Source organism: Piliocolobus tephrosceles, chromosome 14 (genome assembly GCF_002776525.5).
Source record: "Piliocolobus tephrosceles isolate RC106 chromosome 14, ASM277652v3, whole genome shotgun sequence".
NCBI lineage: Eukaryota > Metazoa > Chordata > Mammalia > Primates > Cercopithecidae > Piliocolobus > Piliocolobus tephrosceles.
The window spans coordinates 78,516,034-78,534,397 of NC_045447.1; the positions used below are offsets into that span (position 1 = coordinate 78,516,034).

General features: G+C 40.4%; 1 protein-coding gene across 2 annotated transcripts in view; it reads left to right on the plus strand.

The window, feature by feature from the left end:
• The window catches only part of GLIS3 (GLIS family zinc finger 3), a 481,604-nt gene that overhangs the window by 407,555 nt on the left and 55,685 nt on the right, over positions 1-18,364 (plus strand). The gene's annotated exons all lie outside the window — the stretch shown is intronic.

An 18,364-nucleotide genomic window follows, 5' to 3' on the forward strand; every position in this document is an offset into this window, starting at 1 on the left:
GAGATGGGATGACACTCCCAGACCAGTTTGCATCGCCTAGGTTTGAATAATAGGTGACTATATTTGGAAAATTACATGTATGTAGTAAAAAACAAAAAAAAAAGAAGAAGAGATTAATATGCCATAAGGAAGTTATTTTTCTTTTACTCAGCCTGGATTTTTATGCATTTTCTACTCTCTGTAATGGTGATACACTTATGCAAACATAATTAGTGATTGTCCTTACATATGGAACACTCTTACAGTCATGCTATGAAGATGAAAAAAAAAGATTTACCAGCTTCACATTCCAGACAATGAGAATTTTCTATTTTCTGTGGGTTGCAGATACCACCCCCACCCCCATCTGATTCCAGAGCCAGGTTTGGCAGCAGACTGTTTTTTTCTTTTGAAAAGTATGAATAAGCCATTATAATTTAAAATTTACAGATGCATTGCAGTGGAATGGGAGAAAGACATCCTTGTATAACGTTTTAAACTTGACAGTTCCCAGTTGATTCAGATGCAGGGAGAAAAGTCAGTAAGCAAATATTTCAAGAGCATCAGTCATCAAAACTGGGCCTTAAAAAATGGCCCATTGGACCTTTATCAGTTGCTTTAAGCACTTACTGTTAGGGACAACATAGCCTCTGCTTTTTGAGACACAGGGAGATGAGATTAAGAAGCATTGACCAGTCTTACAGAGGTTTCAGGTACGGGTGCATATACACACATCAAATATATCAATGTGCAGTGTTACCAACACATACATAAATATTTTCTATTAGATATACATATATGAAAAAGCATGACTAGCTTTTGTTTTTGTATGTCTGATTTGTTCAATATTTGATATATAAACATTTATTTCAGCACGTTAAATTAACAAACAATTTTAAGCAGCCTGTAAAGCATTCCCCTACTACTTCAGTTCATAAATCTATGATCTTACTAAGACCTAGAACCCAGTAGTCAACAGTCAACACTAACCAGAAATGACTGAAAAATGGTCTAACATCCACTATAAACGATTTCAGTGATGGGCTGGTCTGGCTATATTGAAACCTCTCGGCAATGGGTTTGGGAAGCAATGCTAGCCGTATCTATGGAAAACATTAGCACCTTTGTTGTATGTAGCATACAGCATATGGCTCATTTTCCAAACCGTCACATTTGTCTTGGTGTCTGTTTTTATGTGTCTGGTAGTGTTTTTAAAGTTTTAGAGTTTTAAATATTTTAAGGTTCGGCTTGAAATGTTTTTGTCATTCCAAGCAAATGTCCACTTTTTGGCCCATGACTCTTTTCTATATTTGGTCCTCAAAAAGATGTTGAGCTCTGGACTTTGAGCCTCCGGCTGTGGTAAGTTTGCCTCCTAAGGGGCAAGGATACCTAAGTTGCTCCAGCCATCAGTGGAGCGTCTTCAGGTTGACCCACATTTTCCGTAACTCTGAGAGCACTTGAAACACACAGATGACCATCTTGCTCAACTTTGTTCCCAGAATTTTACTTCTCCAGGTAGCTTATCACTGTGAAAGTTTGCCCCTCTCTACTTCTTTCCTTTTTTTTTTTTTTAATTGAGATGGAGTCTTGTTCTGTCAACCAGGCTGGAGTGCAGTGGCATGATCTCAGCTCACTGCAACCTCTACCTCCCAGGTTCAAGCAATTCTCCTGCCTCAGCCTGCCTAGTAGCTGGGATTACAGATGTGCAACCACCACACCTGGGTAATTTTTTGTATTTTTTTAGTAGAGACTTAGTTTCACTATGTTGGCCAGGCTGGTCTCGAACTCCTGACCTCAGGTGATCCACCCGCCTCGGCCTCCCAAAGTGCTAGGATTATAGGCATGAGCCACCACGCCTGAGCCCTACTTCTTTCCTTATTCCTCCTTCCCTCAGGTATGATTTTGCTTTCTCACTTTCTTCCTTTTAAGAAAATGAATTACGCCTTTTGTTTTGGAGAGTAGGCAACAAACCAAGAGATAGAACCAGGCAGGGGAATAAATTAGAAAACAAAATTTGTAAGCCTTTCTTTTAAAGTTCTAGAAATGTCCTTGTCGGTGGTACATATTAACATCCGCTGCAAACCTTTGCCCTAGATCTATGGAAAGAAGCCAAACCATGAAAATGCCAAAGGTGCAAAAGGAAACTTCATCAATTAGTTAAATGTAAAGTCTGAAGTGTTAAGACAATTTGATGAAGATTAAGACTTGGCTAAATAGCAAAAGTACTTGGAGTTATTCCCTTTTATGTTCTATTATACAAAATCAAGAAAATATTTGTTTAATGATTGTCAGTCACTTCTACCTTTAAGTGCTAGTAAATTAATTTATCACAAAAATATTTTGATGGAAACCCACTGAGTATGTATGAGCGTAGAATAGGAGGCAGTAAAATTTGCCTTTGAATACCGTAATCTTTCAGAAGCCACACTGATTGAGGACTTGTGGTGTGCAGAAGTCATGGTTTTGCAATGGAAATTCTTGTCAAGTATCTGATGCTTGATAACATTCTAAGAGAAGGATAGTCTGCATAGCATGAAGATGAACAGGGAAGATAGCAGTTCTGGAACATACCAGTCTTGCACATCTCCTGAAGTGTTGCCTTCCCTCATTGAAACAAACTTGTCAGGTTGAAAATACAGAGCTTGATTGGAAAGGATTGCCTGAAAATACTTTTATTTCTGTGAAAGATAATAGTGTCCCAGGTTAAAGTAGCCAAATATCACTTGAGGCCATGCTGAGGATGACTTTAATAAAATTAAAGTGTTTACTTGTCCACTATTCTGAAAATCCCAGGGCTCTCCAAGCCTGCTTCTGAGCTAACCTGAGAGCAATGTTGTAACCTAACAAGAAGGCCAAGGCAGCAATGAGCAGGCCTCAAGGATGGCTCATTTATATTTCTTTGCCCTTTCGTTCAAAGGTTCTGTGTTCCATATAATAATGCCCCAGGCCAGGCCTGTAAATTTAGGTGATTCATCTGATAATCTAAGAGGGACTATTTCATAGGCTGTAGATCGAAGTGGAAATGCCACTTTCAAGGCTTAGTACTTGTATAGATCTTCTGGTGAACACCTGTGATGAACTAATGATATATAGAAGCCCACACTTGGTGAGTCTGAGATATCATGGACAGTGTAGACCAGTGCCTGGTCTTGGCAGGGAGTCCATTTATTAACAGTGAATGCTGTATGGAAGATGATCTGTCCCATGAGTGATCGCAAAAATTGTGGCTCCTTTCAAACAGAAGCTGTACTACAGATTCAGTAAAACATGACCTTAGCAAATGACCTAAGCCATGAAGACATCATAGAGGCCAGTGTGGTTGAGATGTTTGAGTCCCACAGAAACTACTCATCAAGGATGAGCTAACACAGCTGGAACAAGAGAAAACTACAAGAAGAAGGGAATTTTATTGATTCCAATTGTATTGGGTGATAAAACAATTGTTATGTTTAGAACTTTCAAGTCCTGTTGAATTATCCAAATTTTGAATGTAACTTTAGATTTTTCCGAAAAAAAAATAGGTTTTTTTTTTCAGATAATATAGGGAAATGTAGAAGGAAAAAGACTTTTTTTGGAGCCGGATTATTTGAAGTCACATGTTGTTCTCTTCCCTCTACCCTCCTGACTTGGAGGTGATGGCTTCTCTCTTACAATATTATTACTTTTTATAATAAATAGCACCATATAAAAATCTATACAGGATTTAACATAAATTTGTGAAATAGTTAATATTTCATTTTAATGTAATTTTATGGTATATGTTTTAGTACATTTTCTACATTCTTAAATTGGGTATATTTGCTGTCATGGGATGGCTTGCAGAGTTGTGTTAGAAATAATTTTCTGTAAAAGTGCCTCATATAGTGTGTTCTCAAAAAATGGTTATTAAGTTAGAGATTTATTAGAGGGTTCTAAACTACCACACACATTTCCCAGTAGGTTAAACTTTATAGGAGAGTTGTGAAGATTAAACAACATAACTATGTAAAAGTCTTTAAAAAGACATAGAGCATTATAAAAATGCATAGTTATTACTTGCATTAACTTCAAAAGCACTGCTTTGCTTGGAATTTACAAAGGTGAAAAAGCAGCAGAACAGTTTTAGAATTGGTCAGAAGGAGGTGGAAACTTGGGGCACAAAAGGGATTTAAAGGTAAACATTTGGCAAAGTCTGTGTGAAGCATTCCTTTGAACTGCTATCAAAACCTTGCAGTTTTTGTAACCTCTCTTGCATCTGTGGATGGTCCACCGAGTAAGACTGGAGAATGCTGAGGTCAGGAGCAAGCCTCATACTTCTCTGTTGTAGGCACTGGTCGTTTCAACCTGTTAATTGTGCCCCCCCTAGTCCTGAGCCAGTCCTTCAGTATGCATCAAATCGCCTGGAAATCTTGTGAAAATACAGTTTGCTGGGCCCCACCCCCAGTGTTTCTGATTCAGAAGGTCTGAGTGAATCCCAAGAATCTGAATTCCTGCCAGACATTTCTATCAAGTTCCCAGGTGACACCACCAGGTGCTGCTGGTCTAGGTGCTGCTGCTGGTCAAATGTTTTTCACCCTTTGAAAACCATTGCTCTGGATCATAAAATGTAGGCATATGACTTCTGGGAAAACATGACCTGAATCTTGACTGGGAGGAGTTAGAATTAGAATTGCACTACAGTGTCTATTTCTGTTTCTCACTACATAAAACCTATAGGTAGATATTTTGCTTGTCACCCCACAGCAGCGTTATAATGGCACTGCTCATATTTTGATTAAGAATGAGATCTTATAACCACTCAGCTGAAGAAAATGAAGATTCTGATTCCCAGCCAGCACAGGGCACATTTGCATGTATGCAGCTAATGTTAATGCCTTTATATGTTTGCAGGCTGCTTAATTTGATGCTTCAATTTTTCATATCCACTTATTCCCTTGTATTCATGTTAGTTTTTCACGCAAGATTAAGCTGAATTACCCAGTTTTACAATATATGCAAGTTTTGCTGTAAAAATATTGTTGTGGGTGGGCAAAAACAATTCCATACCTCATTGAGGAGGAGAGGCAAGTAGCGAGGCTGGTCAATTGTAGCTTTATCCTTATTGGGGAAAGTATTGGTTATTTTTATTATTATTTCTCCTATCGGAAGGTGGAGGGTGAGAAGAGGGAGAGGATCAGGAAAAACAACTAGACTTAATACCTGGGCAATGAAATAATCTGTACAGCAAACCCCCATGACACAAGCTTATCTATATAACAAACCTGCACATGTACCCTTATAATTTCACCAGTAATCAACTGGAATATGAGAAGAGAAGGCTGGGTCTATTATACTTTGAGGTGTACCTGAAGCAGGTCTTAAGGGTGGCAAAACAGAGAATTCAGGATAGGATTTCTGAAATGAGAAGCTAATACTTTTTATGGTTAAGAAGTTATAGACCAGACTGCTGAGTCTAAAGTTCTGACTTTCTGCTTCAACTGAATTTACCTTCCAAGGGGGAAAAAAAAAAAAAAACATAGGTGGTTATGTCTCTTTCATGTGAAGAGTAAAGAAAAAAAAAAAAAACTGTTCATATTCAGGGTGTTTGTAGCCATAGTGAAATTTCATCTTTTTTATATTTGTATGGGTACTGACAATGTTAAGAATAGCAAAGACTCTAAATTAAGGGACATTAATGAATTATAACTTGGATATGACTTGCCATATTTTACAGTAATAAGAGAGCATATTGCAGGCACTGAATAGAGAGAGTATTGTGGAATTTATTCATTCCACACAGCTATCAGCACTGTCCCAGAAGACTGGCTTTTATGGTGTCTTCCTCAATATTGTCATGGGCTGATCTGCCCTGCTCAGGTGCCCTGGCCGTGACTCAAACCATTAACACTGCCTTCACAGCAGGCATTGATTCTTCAGAAGTTGCAGCTGCCTTCTTGGAGTCTTAGTTTATCTACCTAAATTTCCATGCTGCTTTTGCCTTGCTTCCAGAACTCCCTGGTTCTAGCTGTGACCTGGGTTTGCTCCTGAGACTCCAGTCCTGTTCTCTCTAGTGAACTTAGCTGTTCACGTCCTGCTTCTACACTCACTACCCATCAGCTCTGGATTTCAGAGTTGAGTCTTACCCTGGAGTTTCTACTAACACCTAGTTCCACCTTAGGAAGTGAGGGGTCTGTAAGCTTCACTGGAACCTTTTCCTTGGGGACATAGAGAAAGTCCTTATTTCTACCTTCTAGGAGTGAGTGGCTTCAGAAAAGGGAACTCTTCATGATTAAGAAGAAAATGGGATATAGTCTCATCAACGCGCATAGGAATTTGCTCCTCAGGCTGGTTCACGGGGATGCCTATCAAACATTTCTGAGAAGTGGATGTACTTCATGAAAGATGCGATGCATCAGCTACTTTAGAAGATTTTGCAGTTGGGAAAGTAATGATCTAGGATTCATAGTTCTGGAGGACTAAGGCGGTTCAGAGTCATAGCTATACAAAAAGCAAGAATGGACAGTATTTTGTGTCTTTTCTTTTGAGACAGGATCTCACTTTACCACTCAAGCTAGAGTGCAGTGGTATGATCATAGCTCACTGTAACCTTGAACCCCTGGGCTCAAGTGATCCTCCTGCCTCAACCTTCTGAGTAGCTGAGACTTCAGGTGTGTGCCACCACACCTGGCTAATTTATTTTTAAAATTATTTTGTGTAGAGACAAGGTCTTGCCCAGGCTTATGTCAAACTCCTGGCCTCAGGTTATCCTCCTGCCTTGGTCTCCCAAAGTTCTGAGATTACAAGCATGTACCATGGCAGCGGCTTTTTTTTCTTAAATTACATTACTGACTATGTTTTGTACAATCCCTGTGATCATCGGTTTAGCCAATCTATGCTCAAATGTAACATTTATAAATGGAAATGATACTTCTTCCTGTAACCCAGCTTCTCCTCTTAGTGCGATCAATTGCTGGATTAAATTGTATAAAGAGTTCTTTAAACATAGTAAGTGTTCAGCATCTAGTAGTTGTAATTATTGTTGCTTTTATCTAAATACTATAAAAATACATGCTATAGTTCTGAAAGTTAGAGAACAGGTGCCACAGATTACCGGTTACCTACCTTCTTGTCCTCCTCTTCTTCCTCCTCCACCTTCTTCTACTTTCTTCTTCTTCTCCTTCTTCCTCCTTCTTCCTTCCTCCTTCCTCATTCCTCCTTCCTTCTTCCTCCTCCTCCTTCTTCTTCTTCTGGAAAAGTGGAAGCCTAAAATTTTGGGAATATAATCAACATCTTTCAGTAGAATAAAAGAAAATTGTAATATGTTTCTTTACATTTCGCATTCCACTACTTTGTCAGTAGTTCACATGGCATTTTTTAATTAAGGAAATCTACTGCAGCTCTCTAAAGAAAAACAAATTGGGATTACAAACCCATCACTGGGGTGGCAATGCCCCCATATTCACAATGTCAAAACTGTGTATTGATGGTTACTAGGGTTTGGTCATTCAAAAATAGTGTTGTTGTTGTTGTTGTTGTTTTGTTTTGTTGGTTTATTTTGTTAGAGACAGCACACTATGCCAGAAAGAACATGGAGCTAAATCTAAACTCCAATTCCGGTTCTCCAGTCCCTAGATGTTCAGTTTGGGGAGGTTATGTTTCCTTTTCTATAATGATAATAATACTGACTTCACAGGACTGTTACGAGAACTAAATGAGATAGCATAAAAGAGTTTAGGACACTGCCCGGCATTTGGCAGATGCTCATGTTCTTTTCTCTTTTTTTCTTTCCCTTTTGCTTAAAATCTTAGATAATTACTTGTGAACCAAGTCAATGTCTGTGGCAGTGAATAGAACCCCTTCTATCCGTGTCTTTTATGCTGGGTGCTACTACTTGGTAGTCAGTAACAGATGTGGTGACATAAAGAGTTCCTTCCAAGAAGAATTTAAGTCAAGGTGAGGACTGGCACTTCTGTATTCTAAGGCCCATTTTCTGATCTGCAAATGAGACTTTTTTTGTTGCCATGAAGAGTAGAAGTATGCCTATACTGGTTGTACAGAGTGCCATCGCCTGCTTGAGAAATGAATTTAATGAACAGTGAATTTGTGACGGTTAGGCAGGTGGAGAAAAGGAGAAATGGGATTGATGGCCTTGGCCAGTGCAATTTTACACACTCCTTGTTTTGGTATTGCTGGGGTGTAGCCCCGGTCCTGAGGTCATTTTGTAAATAGGCTCTTCCAGTCCATGTCATTTATCTCAACATATACTCTAAGGTGTCTAAAAAAAACTGTTCTTGACTGTTGCTTACCTCAAATTTAGTTTTCATATTTCAAGAACAGTTCCCTAGTCTTTTCATGATGGTTCTTAGTAGTTAGCATGCAACAGTTATTACATTGAGAATCAGCGAACTATGGCCCATAGGCCAAATCTGGCCTGTCCCATGTTTTTGCATGACCTGAGAACTAAGGATGGTTTTAGGAGTTTTTAATGTAAGAATTTTTTTTATGTTATTAGCCTTTAGGTGAGAACGGTTGTCTGAAGAATGTGAACATTGCCTCTTGCCTGCAAAGCCTAAAATATTTACTATCTGCTCCTTTAAAACAAATGTTTGCCAAGTCCTGTTTTATATTTACATCTGAGACATTCATCAGAATGACTGAGTGAAATCAAGGCATCCATAAAGTGGATTAATTAAAAAGAATTAAAGAGGAGAATGTATTATAAGACAGTTTAGGATCATGTAATACATGCAGGTTTTATCATTTTATTGATCCCCATAATATTTTAGATTTAGCAAATACTTTAGTAGTCTTCTAGTCCATGGGTTTTTGGAGACTTTTTAAGGCCCAATATTTAAAACAGATAATGGCAGAGCTGTTTCCATTGAAGGCATCCAGAACACATGTACCACCCAATACTCGTAGTTCTCCCAGGGCACTATATGGAACCGCAAAAGTAGTGGCCCTCAAATAGAACTATTACTGGTTAAAGTCAACAAATTGCAAGAAGACACCTGCAGAAGCAGCGTGGGCCATTGTGGCAGCACTGACTAACGTGGCTCTCACTTAGGAAGAAGCTGCCGCAGGATGGGTGGGGCTCCATTCTAGTTATGAGGTGCTAAAGGCTGGCAGAGAGACCAGAGGCAGGAGCAGTCTTGGTTTTATTCTGCCCAAGATTTTTTTCCTAGAAAGGAAAGTATCTAGATTCTTGAATATCAAGGATTATGTTTTCGAAAATCTAAGCCTCTCCTAGACATATAAATTAAAGCCTGAAGTAATGCAGGTAATTGAAATATTGAACTTTAGGGACCCAGCTAGTCACATTCTAACAGGGATATTGCTTGCTTCCTCAAAATATATTTTCTACCAGCAACAAGGATGTTTGAAATAGATATAACTGAAGGCTGAACCCTCCATTCCAGATACAGATAAAAGCCTTTAAATAAAAATGATTTGAAAAAAATGTTGTATATGGGCATAAATTCATGACAGCATGTAAGTGCTTTCTAGCATCTATCTTGAGAGTAAAGTAAGCTAGGAGGTGACATGAAGTACCTGATGGCCACATGGAAGAGTGTGGTCAGAGTGTGAAAAAAGGAGGAAAGGGGGTTCTCTGGAGTCATAATGAAACCAGCTTATAGATGCCATTTTGCCCAGGGCTCATGATAATCAAAGCTGTGAGTTCCTCACTATACCATAATTCTCCAGAAGGGCTGTTGTTACTTCATTTTACACATCTAGGAAAGGGAGAGGCTCTCTGAGAGAGTTCAGAGTTGGTAGGTCAACCCTTGACTTTGGCTAGAATAATAGTGCATTAAAAATCAGATTGGCTGTCTATGCTAAAAATCTATTTCCAAGAAGCCTTCACTGTGAAGTGATTTTAGAAGTCACGTGAAAGTAGAGTGGGTGGGATTGTCCCAGCACGCTCTGAAAGGGGGGAAATATCTTTTGTGGTTAACATGGTACAGGTAGGAGATAGTTGAGGGATGAGTAATGAGGAGATTGGGAACCCAGTATTTTGTACTGCAACTTTGTTTTTTGTGGCGAAGTAAAACTTTTATTTCCAAAAAAAGGTGAGGGATCTTTCTGTGAGAACTTCCAGGAGTGACTGGCCATGTCTGCCCCATCTTTCTGCTTTTTTTCTGCCTTCCCACTCTGCCTCAGTGAGGGTTAACATAACACACAGACCAGGAGGAAATGACAGATTTCCCACAGGGTAGTCTGAATCGTGTGCTCGTTCCAGTTATTTTATTGACTTTCTGTGTAATGAATCCTTTGAGGGTGAGTAGCAGGTAGGTTGGTAGGTTGGGAGGTGGAGAAAAGACAGAAAAGATAGGAGATTTGAGGTTAGCTGTGTCATGCATTGTTTGGAAAGATCTAAGAGGTCTGTATGAAAGGTTCGTCCCAGAGAAGTTGATAGAGCTGCCAGATGATGCCATTCTACTGGTAACAAAATGTCTTTGTTCTGAAATGCAGATGTTTCCGGAGCTTTTCCTAACATGAAGTTAATTAGACCTGGTATTTAGGAATGCTTGATGGTACCTTTTGACATTTATGTGGATGGCATCAGCCATTATCTTCTAGTTGTATTGTAGGGAACTCCAGAAAAGCATATAAGCCTGTATCCCCTTCCAAACACTAACATCCCTTCCCTGGCTATAAATCCAGCTGCATGATGTGGAAATGTAATTGGGCAGCCTACGCAGAAGTTTGGAGCTCATGGGGGAATATCTATTTGTAAGAGAACCTGAATATTCATGTAGCTGTCCAGACATCAATAAATTCTCATTTTGCTTTATTTATTTCTGTTCCCTTGAGAATAGCAGCACGCTTAAGCTCAAAGTTAATAGGCATGTTCTACAGAGCCGTGCCCTCACTTACCTTAATAGAATGTCTCCCTAACACACTTGTTTATCCATTGCCAGGTAGCTCTCCCATCAGGTGACATGAGTATGTTTTCTTTGTCTTCGTGTACCGGAGACAGTTGCCAGTGTTTGCTATCAATTAGCTTGGGGTAGCATGTCAAGGATGTACGGGTGGTGTCATTTTAGTCTGACAGTCACCCGATCCATTTGAGAAGGGATTGTTTCATTATCCTCTTATCAGGGCTGCTGGATAATGATACTCTATCCCGCAAAGTGGGAAGAAAAAAAAAGACAGGCAGAAATAATAGATTTTTAGGGATTGGCAATATTGAAAGTATTCATGCCAGAAGGAGAAGGGAAAGATTAGAGAGATGACTCTGCAAACCCTTAAGAAGCTACTTTTTCCTAATACAGGTAGAATATGGAATGATGCCCTTCCTGATGCAGAGGCAGGGGAAGGGGGGAAATGCTCAGACATTAAGAAGAAAGAAAAAAGAAAACTAGTTCCTTCTACTCATTGTCAGCAAGGCTAAGATTAGCTGAGGCCTCTCTCCTGTTCTCCAATTAACCTCAATACCAAATGCAACCTTCCAAGTGACCCTGACAGGGTATTTTCCTTGCTAGAAATCTGCTTCTGGTTTGTGAATTTAGGTTCAGAGAGCATTTTTCATTGAAGGACAACACAATTAAATTGCTCCAAGGTGAAATAAAAAAAAAAAAAAACACACAGAAGATATCAGACCCTGTATTTTCACTATTGGGGGCCAAAACCTGAGTCACCCCCAATATTGGTAATTTTCTTCAGAATGCCTGAAGGGAAAGTCTTTCTTGAATCCTGAAAATTCTGGATCTTTATGCTCTTGGAGAAACAAACAAAAAGAAGTGCTGAAAGTGTAAAAATACTTCAAGATAAACTAAGCTTCAAGAGGGACAATTGTGTTGACATTTTAGTAACAGCCCATTTTCGCTCCTTAACGAAGTGCAGTCATGCATGAAAATGACTTGTTATCTTTTAAACTGAAATGCATTATGGGTTGTAACTCAAAGGTGTGTACTACTCTACTCCTGCAAAATAAAGTACACTTTAACCCTTGAGGATTCTTTCATAGGCCCCACTTTATAGCAACTCATATAAAAAAAGGGAACAACAAAAAGCTTATTTGAGTATGATGTGTAAACTCTTCTGCATTTTAAAAATAACACCACAGTTTATATTTGTGTGAATACTTCCATCTGTAGCTTATATAGGAGGTCATACTTTATTCAAGGTTTACCATTTGGGAGCAACAGGTACCCTTATCTTTCCCTAGTTCTATTAATAATGGTAATAATTACAGTAATATAAGTAGCCAAATAATAGCAACAATGGTTTCTTGAGCACTTGACTGGCATTCAGGCATATGCTAAGTGTTTTCTGCTCCTGCTATAATCCTCCTCACAGTCCAGTGAGGTATTATCCTTATTTAAGATGAAGAAACTGAAACCTTAGGCTAAGTGATTTGCCTAGGACACATTGCTAAGGCTAGGATTCAAATTCAGGTCTATCTGTCTCACATTGTGTATGTTTTGTTCTGTTAATAACCACACTGACACTATCTCTATAGAGTGCCTGATTTCTGATGAGGCGGAGGGAATCAGAATTTCTATTGTCCAGTTGTTCCTGAACTTTCCCCAGCTCTCAAATTCTCCAGGGAGAGAGACAAAGAGACAAGATTGAGCTCACCATTCACATGGGGCTTCCCGTTCATTTTAATGCCTCTGTGAACACTCATTTACCCTGATGTCATTGATTAGCTTATCTTCTGTGCCTTGACCCTGGAAATACTGCCCAAGAGATGCAATAGTGAGCCAGTACCTCTTCCCATGTTCCAGCCACCAAGCAACTAATGTCATTTGTCAGGATCTGAACATTACTCTGGCACTACTTACATGTGAATTTGCAGTCTGTAGGTAATACCGCTTCCCCCTTTTCTATGAGAGCAAGCCTTCATGAGGAGCAGCACCATGGCCATAATGCAACCATGAGTGACTCCAGTGCAGATTTACAAAGCAGCTCAGTGGTTGCAGATCCGCACAGTAAACCTCCCCTTGGTGCATTATTGACAATTGGTGGCCTTTCAGCCCAGAACATCATTCTTGCTTGTGGTAAAGGATGCACATAACTAATTGCTCATGAATAACCCTTCCCTGCCTTTCTTCTTTTCCCAACAGTGGATCAATATGCCTCTGGCAAGTATCTGAAATCTTTATTTGGGAAAAAGCACATTTCCTACCAGCTGTTTGTTTTCTAAACCAAATAATTCAGTTAATTTCTTGCCTGAAATAATTTTCGGAGCTGGAAAACTTCTCTCTTCAATGTTGAATTGCTTTCAGGATGGGCAGAAACAGAAATGGGAATATCCTTTTTGCATTCTAACCCACAGTTTGATGGCTAAAGCTACTCATGTGTTGTTTGTGGTGGGGGATTAGTGGCCATTGGCAACAAGCAGCCTTTGCAAACAGAGTGTTCAGGGGCCCTGATACAACACTTCTATGCCTTTTCTTGAATCTATCTTGCCTTTGGGAGGCAATATAGGGTGGTGGGCAGGGTCATGGGATCTATTAATAAAATCAGGCTTCCTGGGTTTGAATTCCAGCTCCACTATTTGCCCGCCATATGACCTAGGCCAGGTAACTTAACCAGGAACCAGAATAGGCCTCAAGTTCCTCATCAGTAAACTGGGGAAATGTTTATAAAGAACTCTGCACATTATAAATGCTCAATAAATCTTAACTATTGATTCCAAGGTATCAAGGGGCAGCAAGAAGATGAAATGAAGCTGAGACAGGATCCCCAGCACCTACTACTCAAAGTGTGGTTTCCATACCAGCAGCCTCAGCACCACCAGGGACTTTGATAGTTTGTTAGAAGTTCAGAATCTCAGCACCCCCAAGACTTAGTGAGTCAGAATCTATATTTTACCTTGATGATTTATTTGCACATTAAAGCTTGAGAAGCAGGACTCTTGCTGCTCACATCCTTTTAAACAAGAATTCATATTGGCTGTTTTTAATATACCTTAGCCCAGGTCTTCATCCTTTCCCTCTAAATTGATGAAAATACTGTTACCAAGCAATGCCTATGGTAGCCTTCCTCTGCTCTGGTGATGGCCTGAGACAAGTAATCTTTATTTGGGGGTGCTACTAACACTCTTGGCCTCCCTCCATCCACATAATAAATATATTACAGCTGAAGTAACGCCAAGGATTCCCTGTTTATACCCATTAGAAATACAGATTAATAGTTTTCATTTGGACAAAGAGAGAACTGCATACTAACCAAATTAACCTGAGCTATAGGTGCCACCTAGAATGCCCTGGTAGCCGATGAGATGGCACCTGAGAACCACATAGATCAACAGATGCTGCTTTGTTAAAATTATAAAGCTCAACTGAGTTACCTCCACCTACCTCTACTGTAGATGGATGAGAGACTGCAGTGAGCCAGGTCACTAAGAGAGAGAAAGCCCATGGCAGCAGGGAGGCCAGTTCCTGGCCCTCTCATGAAGATGGGTCTCATGTATTCATCTCAAGAACAGGCTTTTATTTCCTTAGGGAGACTAACATCTCTTAATCACAAAAGCAATAAGAATTTCCAATATGTTCCTCTGCTGTGCTTAATCAGTTGTTCCAGCTGCCAGTCATCAGCTATGTCTGGAAGTTCACTTAGAAGCCCTCTTCCAGCCTTGAAAGCAGTAATGACCCCTGAGTTGACACAGACAATGAAGGCTGCTCCTGCGGGGCAGCCTGTGTGTGTCAGCTGATTTGATCACAACAGTTTTGTTAATATTGCCCGGTATTCTGGAGGGATCAGCTCTCTTCCTTGTGTTTCGATCGATAGGCCACATTGTGTGCTCTATTGGTTGAGTTTGGAAAATTATTTTGAATTTGTATGGAAGGAAGTTTTTCCTTTTGCAAATGGCATTGCAGTTTTACTCTAAGGTGGAGATTTTCTTCCTGAGGTTAAAAATCACTTGGCAAAACCTGAACATTTGTCTGGAACCATATGTTGTGGTGGGAAAGTCTGTCTGAAGTCGGCAGGTATTCAGACTTAAAACATTAATAGACATTAGCACCTGCCTAGTGCGGAGTAGGTGCTGGAAAATTGTGTTTGAAAGGATGAATGAATAAAAGAATATTCCTACACTGTAGTAATAAAGATTGAATTCTGGATGCGTGACTGTGATATGGTCAGAAATTCCTAGTAGTCAGGGTAAGTAAAAGAGGCATTTCCTGTGCCACAGTGGATCATTGGCAGAGACAAAGGACAATTCTGTTGAAGCCACAGCTCTCTGACTCCAGAGTGTTGTCCATTTTTTTTTTGAAGGGTATGTGAGATGGGGATTGGATAAATGTTGGAAAGCATGCTTGTGTCTGTTGTTACTTCCTCCAAATTTCTGGTCATCATCTTGGTCACAAGTGACGTCTACAATGAGCAGTCATGGCATGGACTTGGCATACAAAGTGCTCTCATGTAGACACTGACTTACAGGCTTCTACTAGGTTGTAATCTCACCAGAAGTAAGATTTTCCTATAATATAGAAAACAAAGGCAAGGTACAGACCTTGTTTTCCAGAGAAGTGATTCCCTATGCCCTAGATAAGAAACTATTCAGTACATTTTCCAAATCCAGATTTTAAATCGGACCCTAAAGCCCTCCCTTTATTGTTCTCATGGGGCCCTAAAAGAGGACCACTGCCCTTTTCTGTCCCCTTCACCAGCCATAGCATTCAAGGGAAGGGCTATGGATGTGGGCTTGACTGGTGGTCAGTCAACACCAGTTGACGTGGGCTTGATTGGCAGTCAGTCAACACCAGCACAGCTGGAGGGCACATTCTGGAGCCTTCAGCCCTATACCAGACACCTTGTGTGCCCCACCTAGCATCCCCTTCACCACCTGTTTCTAGTGGCCTTTGCTAATGCAGCCAGCTGATGCACCAGCCATAGCTTGGTAGCACCTCTCCTCAACTGCACCATGTCCCTCTGGATTTCTGCCCTGAGGCTTCTCTGATACCCTGATGTCGGGCGTCTGGGAGAACATTTAGCCACTCTGGTACATGTGCCCCTGAAAGTGTGAGCAAATTAATCTTGACTGATGGGGCAACCGTCGACAGATGAGGAATAGGAGTTGGTAGATAAATGTTCCTTTCTGTCCCTGTCCTAGTCACTGAGCCCCAACATTCCATTGGCATTTATATCTTGTTCATCATTGTTTACTCAATGAACATGAACTGATGCTGTTTGGAGATACCAGGCACCAAGGATGTCTTGTTTCCTGTCCCAGGACCCAGCTTCATGTCTGCAACATGATGGGTACCCCATACATATTTGTGGAATAACTGCCTGCTAAGAGAAGAATAAAAAGAACACCGTTAACTCTGTATATAGAGCAAACATAATAAAGTGAGTAGAAAAAGGTAGAGGACATCACAGAAAAAAGCTCAGTAGTATAAATTGTCATAATACATGAGTGTGGTCACTTGTCTGGTTTGGCCAGATACATTGTGGGGTCACAAATAAGACAGTGCGTTAAAGTGCTTTTAACACTGTTCAATGATTTACACTAATAGGTCTTGGTATTTCGGTAAAACCAATATAGCGAGGTCTACTCGCTTCACTAAATTACAGTTTCCCCAAGGACAGGGACCCACATGTTGTAGAGTATCAAGCATGTAATAGACACTTAATCAATATTGAATATAAAAATAATGGCCAAGGCTGGGCGCGATGGCTCACACCTATAATCCCAGCACTTTGGGAGGCCGAGGCGGACGGATCACAAGGTCAGGAGATCAAGACCACGGTGAAATCCCATCTCTACTAAAAATACAAAAAAATTAGCTGGGCGTGGTGGCAGGCGCCTGTAGTCCCAGCTACTCGGGAGGCTGAGGCAGGAGAATGGCGTGAACCCAGGAAGCAGAGCTTGCAGTGAGCCAAGATGGTGCCACTGCACTCCAGCCTGGGTGACAGAGCGAGACTCTATCTCAAAAAAAAAAAAAAAAAAATGGCAGAATGATAGATGGGTGAACAGATGGATGATGGACAGGCAGATGATGGATGGTTGTTCCTGGCTGTTAAATGGGATGAAAGAGAGGTCCTAAACCAGGCTTAACTCTGAGCAAGTGGCAGGCTACAAACAATCCCCAATTTCCCAGCATATGTCATTGTAGCTAATGCCAAGTGTAACTAATATAGACCTCTGAGAAGCAGCACACTTTCTGTTGGACCGTAGAGTAGAGCACGGAGTGTGCACACCAAGTTTCCTTGTTGCCCATTGGGTTGTAAACAGCAGGGGCAAGGCTTCCCTTGTGATAAACACATGCACATACATACAAAAAAACCTCCGGGGAAAAGTAAATACTGGGTACATTCAGCAACTACAACAAAATAAATAGGAGAGCTCGTATTTCTACACTGAAGCAGAAAAAAAAAAGTTAGCTGTGTTTTCACAGTATCTCTGTGACCTTTATTATTCCATCAGATTTTGGAATAGTGTATAAAACACTGAGCTCCATGCTGACAAACACCAGTTTTGAAACTATTGCCACAGTCAATCCAAACAGCCTTCTCCCCTGGGTAAAATTATTATTTGGAATACAAGCAGAATTGTGGTTCCCTGAGCTAGCTGAGCTTAAATGAGGTTAGTGATTCATAAGGTGACTCTAGCGAGTTTGCAGATATGCAACTTGTACAGAAGCTGACGCACACAACAGAAGCTCAGCCTTGCCTTTCTGAGCTGGTAAGCATTTTCAGGCCTCACCACCTCTTTGGAGGACTGTGGTGGGTACAGGCTTCTGAGGACAAGAGTTAACCTGACAGAATGCTGATTTACCAGAAATAAACCCTTCAAATCAGATCACACCCTTGTCAGTAGCTTTTTGAGCGGGAAGATGGTAATTCTGCCTCTTTACATGTTCCTTGAAATACTTGAACTCTTGTTCCTTTGGATTAAGCTTTTGGGGGCTAGGTCATCTGGGGTACTCATTGTATCCCGGAGAGGTTGGGGAAAAGTGGTACTGGTATAAAAATACAACTCCCTGAACTTTTAAACCCTCAAATCTTTTTGATAATGTGGCTTCTCTTTCTTAATCCTGAACTTGATTTATTTTTTTTTTTAAAAAATCCATTTATTCTTTGATTTTAGTAGAGTAAGTTCAAAAAGAACAGAAATGGGTATGGAACTCAGCATAACTTTGTACAAAGAAGGAAGTTGAAGAGAATCAGCCTAATGCTGCTGCTATGATTGCAGCATAATGAGATGTCTACGGAGTAGGTCCCAGACACTGAGGGAACCTTTCTGATAGACTCTGAAAGTGACAAGCCCCAGTTTCTTCTGTGACATCGTACCAATTAGCTGATCTAAATGGGCACATATTCACGTTTGAGGTCGTATTCAGTTCTCGAAGGCTAGGCTGCCCCTGCGAATGGGGCTGTAACTCACTCTCTGTGTCATAACGGGCAACAGTGGGGGAAGATCCCAGAGCTGTGTTTTCGTAGTTTGAGAGACTCCTCTTTGATGAAGGCC